Source organism: Harpia harpyja, chromosome 17, assembly GCF_026419915.1.
Source record: "Harpia harpyja isolate bHarHar1 chromosome 17, bHarHar1 primary haplotype, whole genome shotgun sequence".
Taxonomy (NCBI): Eukaryota; Metazoa; Chordata; class Aves; order Accipitriformes; family Accipitridae; genus Harpia; species Harpia harpyja.
The window spans coordinates 3,023,359-3,030,000 of NC_068956.1; positions in this window are offsets into that span (position 1 = coordinate 3,023,359).

Genomic DNA, 6,642 nt, shown 5'->3' on the forward strand with positions numbered 1-6,642 from the left:
CTGCATTCCCTGCTCCAGCAGTGGCCAGGGGGTGTTGCCAAGCCCATGGTTTCACCCCATGTCCCTATTCCTCTCCTTGACCCTCCCATCCTGACTCCAACTCTTTGGGGCAGACCCTGGGGGGAGGTCAAGGGAGAGGGGTTATTCATGCCGGATAATTTTAAGCACTTACAGTAATTGTCTGAGATCCTTTGGACCTTCCGTAGGCAGTGGAGGGAGAGAGGATGCTTCAAAGGGCAATTGGGAGCCCTGGAGCTGAGGTCAGAGCTGGCATTTTGGTTGGGAGCTGCTGTGTTTCAGGTGGTGGTTGGTACCATCCAACCATAACCACAAAACCTTAGCCACAAGAGTTTTGATTCATCTCCCCCTTCCTCAGCCTTCCTGAAAGTGGGTGTCTAATCCAGCCGGCTCTGCTTCCTCCAAATATGATGGGCAGTGCTGTCCCTTCCAAACACTGCTCTGCAGGGGACTTGAATAAGCCTTTCCCATTTCAGACCAGCATAATCACCAGCGCTGCAGGATGCTTTTGGCAACGTGGATCTCTGGCTTGGAAAAAACAGAACAGAAAAGTCCAGAGTGACTTTTATATCTGTGACCTCTGGATTTAGGGCTCCATCTCACGTATCAGTGGGCCCAAGCTGGGTAAAGATGCAGTTCTCACCACAGCTGCACCAGCAAAACCCCTTCATCTTGCTAGTATTGGTTCTTTTCTTCTTCTAATACCAAGCTCTTTTGTCAAAGTAACTGTGTCCATGTTGGAGTGACTGACCTGCTGTCAATGCAGAAGGGACATGGTTTAGTGGTGGACTTGGTAGTGTTAGGCTAATGGTTGGACTCGATGATCTTAAGGGTCCTTTCCAACCTAAATGATTTGAAGGAAGGAAGGAAGGAAGGAAGGGAAAAGAATGAGAAGAAGGAAAAGAGGAAAGAAGAAAAAAGAGAGAGAAGGAAAGAAAGAGAAAGACAAGGAAAGCAAGAAGAAAGCCACCTTTGTTCTTTGCTACATTAAATTTAAAACATCACACTGGTAGTAATATATTGGCTTCATTACACAAAGACTGTAAAGTCCAGCTAGCTCATAATTCCACCAATAAAGATCATGATTTGCCAATAAAAATTAGGGCAGCCACTGATCCATAGTCTAGATTTCCTGCTTGGAATGGAATTGTAAAATATGATGATCAAATTTGGTGCAAACCAGAGCAAATGTGCAAACTAAGCCAAGCAAAAGTATTGCCCTCTTCTTGCCACTGCCATATTAACCCAGACAGGACCAGGTCCTTCGGCAGAACACCCCAAACCACCTACAGCAGTTGCAATGAGGAACCTCATTTTTTAAGCTATATGGAAAGTATTTGCTCACCATTTTATGTATAACTTTTTTAGCAACTTACAAAAAGAGGCACAGAGAGGCTTGATTGAAAACTGATGACACGATCTAGCCCTGCTTTTAGGATTTTGGCATGCAGCACAAAAGCAGTTTTGAAATCCCTCCAGCATCTAGAACTGTACCTGGAATGTTTTTAGGACTAATATTAAAAATGCAGGGTAGGCTAGAAGCAGGTCTACTCAGAGGAGTGAACATCAAATGAGTTACCTTCCTTTCTATCTGTGAGCGATAGAAAGACGAGAGCCTTGTGTGATATATTTTGCCTCTGGGGAAAAAAAAACCTTGAGAAAGTACCTTCAACCTAATTTCAAACTATTTTGTTTGGTGTTTTCTCCAAGAGCCTTAAAAATGCTTGCAATCTCATAAGCGTGGCTACGGGTCTTGTTCAGTCAGTTCCCAACCCCACCACTGAGCCCTGGTCTTCCAGGAACACCTGCCAAATAAAATGTTTGAAAAAAAAATACATGTGGTCTTTACTTAGAAGTCTTGACGGTATCCAGATCGTAAATTTGTTGTGGAGTGTGTGGCAATGCTTATTTACTCGCGATTGATTATTTTCTTTGTGGGAATTTTTCAACCAAGTTAGAAAGTCAGAAAGCACTGATCATAGGAAATCCATAATGTACCTTAAAGTAATAGCTGAAGGGACTCATCAAAATTCATCCTTGGAGAAAAAGACACAGGACGCATTCATTTGTATTGACGAAGATGACCAGGGGAATAGTAACGTCATTATTAGAGGGGTGCAAGTAAAAAGCAAAACTCTGGGCAGACAGAGATCATCTGGACTTGGGGTTTGAGATGGAGGTGAGACTCTGCCGAGCGTTGGTGACAGAGCAGGGCAAGGTACGCTACCCCGAGCAAACAGCTTGTGGTCTCGCTATGGCTGCGAGGGTGAAGCCGCCTTTGGGATGAGGTTTTCTTTCAAGTTTCTGCTTTTATTTTAACTTCAAAGTTGAAGCAAAAGTCAAAGAACATGGACTTGGGGGAGGGGAAAGCTTTTCATGGTCTTCCTCACCATCACACCTCTCCAAGGGGAGGGCCTGCATCTACACCGATGTTTCAGTTCACAACAAACCCAAACCAAAGACCCTCTCCAGGGGAACACCTACCACACGCCGATCAAGAATGGGTCCAGGCTACAGCTAGTCCAAAAAAACCCCTCTTTGAACTGTGGATGACAAGTCTTCAGCACTTTTTCACTCTGCGTAGCCCGGTGCTGTGGACATAGCCAGACATCCACACCCAAGGAGCAGCAGTTAGTGTTGGGCTATGGAGGAAGATCATGTAAAGTGACACAGAAGCTCCTAGCAGTGGGATTTGTAGGTCACGTCTATACTGCCAAATAACAGAGGCCTCGCAAGTGTCCCTGGCCCTGAGGCCAAGGGCTATGGTCCAGTGGGTGTCCACACCGCTCAGGGCTGTCCCTGCCTGGAGCACGTCCCCCCTACACCGCACACCGCGCCGGCTTTCCCCCAGCTCCCGCGTTGCCCCTCTGGCCCCAAGACATAACAACAGTTTTGTGTGTTTTGGCCAAGTTAAACTGACTGAAATAATATGCGGGCTGTGCTGCGGACCACCGGAGTGGTGTTTTCTAGCACGAAACCGATGCTTGAGGGTGTGAAGCCTGCTGGGATAGTGCTATAGGTCTATGCATGGGACAGAAGGGGCCAAAACAGGTTCAGACTCACACTCCGTGCCCATGAGGACTGTTGAGGAAACTCGCTCCAGGCTGGGCATGGAGCAGGTGGGGCGAGCAGCGTGGACCTTCGGGATGGCCTCGGGCTCATCTTCTAGTGTCCTTCTGGTCAGCGATGCAGACAAACCCATTTTGCTGGGTCAGCCTTGGTGTCCCTGGGTTCATCCCACCTAACACGGGCGGCAGAATAGAAGTTGTCCCTTCTGTACCGTGCATGTACAGTCTTCTCTCTTTGCTCCCTCCCTTTAAGAAACTCAGGTCCAGTGTGACAAATGCAGGTCTGGGGGAAGAGTTTGAAGGAAAACCCACATCACTCCTCCATCATCAAGTTCCTCCTCTGTCTGAATGTGAACCACAATAAAAGCAATATTAAAACAAAGGGGAGAATAAAGTAGCATCCTTAATGAGTGCACCGCACATTTCTACGCACGGGGCAGGAGACATCTGACCAAATGCATTCATCAGCATGTCCCCTCCATCTGAGGTAATGTCCAGCTTCCCTTAGAGTCAACACAGAGAGAGGGACACTTTGACGCACCTCTTCTCCTAAATGCAGCCGTGGGAGAAGACAGATGAACTGCTCTCCACAAAACTCTCCATCAAACACAGAGGCAGCTCAGGGCAACCAAAGACATCTGGTCACTGATGGAGGTGAGACGAATCGACGTCCAGAAGGGACCGAGGGCCCTTGCATTTACCACATTGACCCAACTCTTAGCACTTAAAAATAATTCACGGACACCCAGGACACCCCACCACAGGGACGAAGATGGGATGGGTGATCCGACGGAGGGTTTGCAGAAGGAAGGAGTGCTGGACTTGAGCTGCGGTGAAGGAGATTCAGCAACGGTGGAAACACGCAGGGTTAAACCAGCATCTCTATGTGAACAGGAACGCATCGGCTTAGACAACAAAAGCTTTCTAGCATCAAGGAACAGCAAACAAGCCCCAGGAAGAAAAGATGTGGCAACTGCGCTATTTAGTTAGAAAGAATAATATACCTCTCTCCTGTTGGCAGGAGCCATAAACTTCTCTTAGCGGGCATGGGTGAAAGGCAGGTCCCGCGACACCAACATCCAATCCACCACGCACGGCCGGTTGGGATATCCCAGCCTCTTGGCAAGGGCATTTTTGCAGCCGCGAGGGCCCGCGGAAAGCAAACCGACCCCGGTGCAAACCCGTTGACCTCCGAAAAGCGAGCGCTGGCTGCCGGGGCGTGAAGCTCTGGTCCGCCTGTTTGCAGGATCCGGCCCCGGCAGCGGAGCGAAACGCAACGAGAGGCACGTAATTAACTTCAGATGTACCTGTCAAGATGTCACGGACACAGACCCGGAGAGGAGCAGCGTGTTATTTGTTTCTCATAATGTAACAATTATCTTGTTGTAAGAGGGGCTCTCTCCGGCACTCCCTCCCTGCCTCTTGTTTTCCTTCCACATTCGTTCACACATTATTTAACTTTTGACTTGGACACAGCAGGTAAAAGCATTTAACAGCTTGGCTGCTTGTTCAGACGGAGCTGGGAAGGGGAGTGGGGGGGAGCAGACGGCAATTTTTTGCCTTAAATTTTCAAGTTTTCAGCGCTGCATTTTTCTAAAGGGGAGGGGAGAAGAAAAGGGAAGCAAAGGGGGGAAAAAAATGGCATTCCACAAAGACGGAGTCACATTTTCCAGCGTTATAACATGTTCTCCGCTGTCCCCAGCCTTCACTGGGAGACGCATTCCCGCTCCACGGCGGAGAAAAGGTCAGCGGTAAAAATTTCGCAGGAACTCCATCATTGTCCTCGCGGGACGTGTTCATCAGGAGGAGAGAGCCGGGCGTCTCGCTCTGTCGACAGAAATCCACATCACAAAACCTATTATTGGGGGGAGGTGGGGAAGGGGGACCCACGGCCAGATAGAGCCCATGACTTCATTTCGCAGGGGCTGCCGCCGGGTGATTATTTCCCCCAGCTCGCTGGATACCCGCGGAGGCGTACGGCAGCGCAGAGGGGACGAACAGACGGACGTTTCGCTGAAGAAGCGATAAAGGCAGGAGAGACAAAACTGGGGGGTGTGATTTAAAGGGTTGGAAAAGTCTCCGCCCTGGGGGAAAATTAACTTTTAGTTTATGTAAAGGAAGGTATAACTCTGCTTTGCTGCCAGGTATGTATCTACCTGAACTTGCACAGAGCAAATCAAGCAGCCGGGGGGATCTAAACAGTGTTTGCCCTGTGGTTGTTACTAAACAGAGTGAGATTTTTAATGGGGAGTGAAGCTGATCATTGCAATAATAACTCAATCTCCTGGATTCACCCCAAAATGAGACTGGATGCTGGAGCAGTTGGTTTTCGCTAGGAAGCACACATGGATGTGGGGCGAGGGAAGGGGCCGATATCGAGAAACACGAGGCGCATCCTCCCCAAAGGGTGTTGCTGCTGATGGTGAAAAATGCCTCTTCTCCCGGAGGCTGATGCACTCGAGGGAATTCCTCTGCTCCCAAGAGGTAACAGCCTCAAAGGACTGTTCATAAAAAGGGTAATTATTAAAATCAGTGTGAAAATTGATTGTGTTTCCCTTTTGTCACACATACGCGCACACACACACGCCACAGGCTAGTTTTCACCCTGCGAAAAGCATCCCCGCAAGCGGGAGCGCAGCGAATCCCAGCTCAATCCAAACAGCGTGGTTTGTCACTTTTTTTTTTCTCCAAACACAAAACAAAGGCTCCACTGTGCTTGAGAAAAGGACCAAGTGCTGGGAGCTGCACTAGGACCCCACGCCCAGAAGACTTTGAAGTGTATCTGAGTTTTAAAAGACTGCTTCTGAGTTAGAGGTTTAATTTTTCTGGCGTTAAGTTGCCGTTTGGTTTTGTTTTGGTTTGTCTTTTTTTTTTTTTTTTTTTAAAGAGTCGCCAGCCTCAATCCCAGAGTCGCTTTTAGCTTCTTTTTCATGTGACCGAATCCTCCCCATCTTCCCCAAACCATATCACGCTGCTCGCATCAAACAAGCCATTCCCAGTGGGTCAGGGCTATATGCGTCCCCCCAGTTACGAGACCACATATGAGGCATCAATATTTACATGACGCTGTTTACTCAGGCGGTATGTAAGCGATGGATTTATCTGAGGCGAGAAGGCCTCGCTCTGCTCCGTGTAACGGTTCCTCTCTTTTCTGCACACTTAGGAGCATGCATGGCACAGCAACGCGTGGTCAACCCCCGGGATCCATACAGGCTGGGGGATGAAGGGATGGAGAGCAGCCCTGCGGAGAAGGACTTGGGGATGCTGATGGATGAAAAACTGGACATGACCCAGCAGTGTGTGTTTGCAGCCCAGAAAGCCACCTGTGTGCTGGGCTGCATCAGAAGAAGCATGGCCAGCAGGTCGAGGGAGGGGATTCTGCCCCTTTGCTCTGCTCTGGTGAGACCCCCCCTGCAGTTCTGCGTCCAGCTCTGGGGTCCTCAGCACAGGAGAGACAGGGACCTGTTGGAGCGGGTCCAGGGGAGGACCACAAAAATGGTCAGAGGGCTGGAACACCTCTGCTATGAAGACAGGCTGAGAGAGTTGGGGTTTTTCA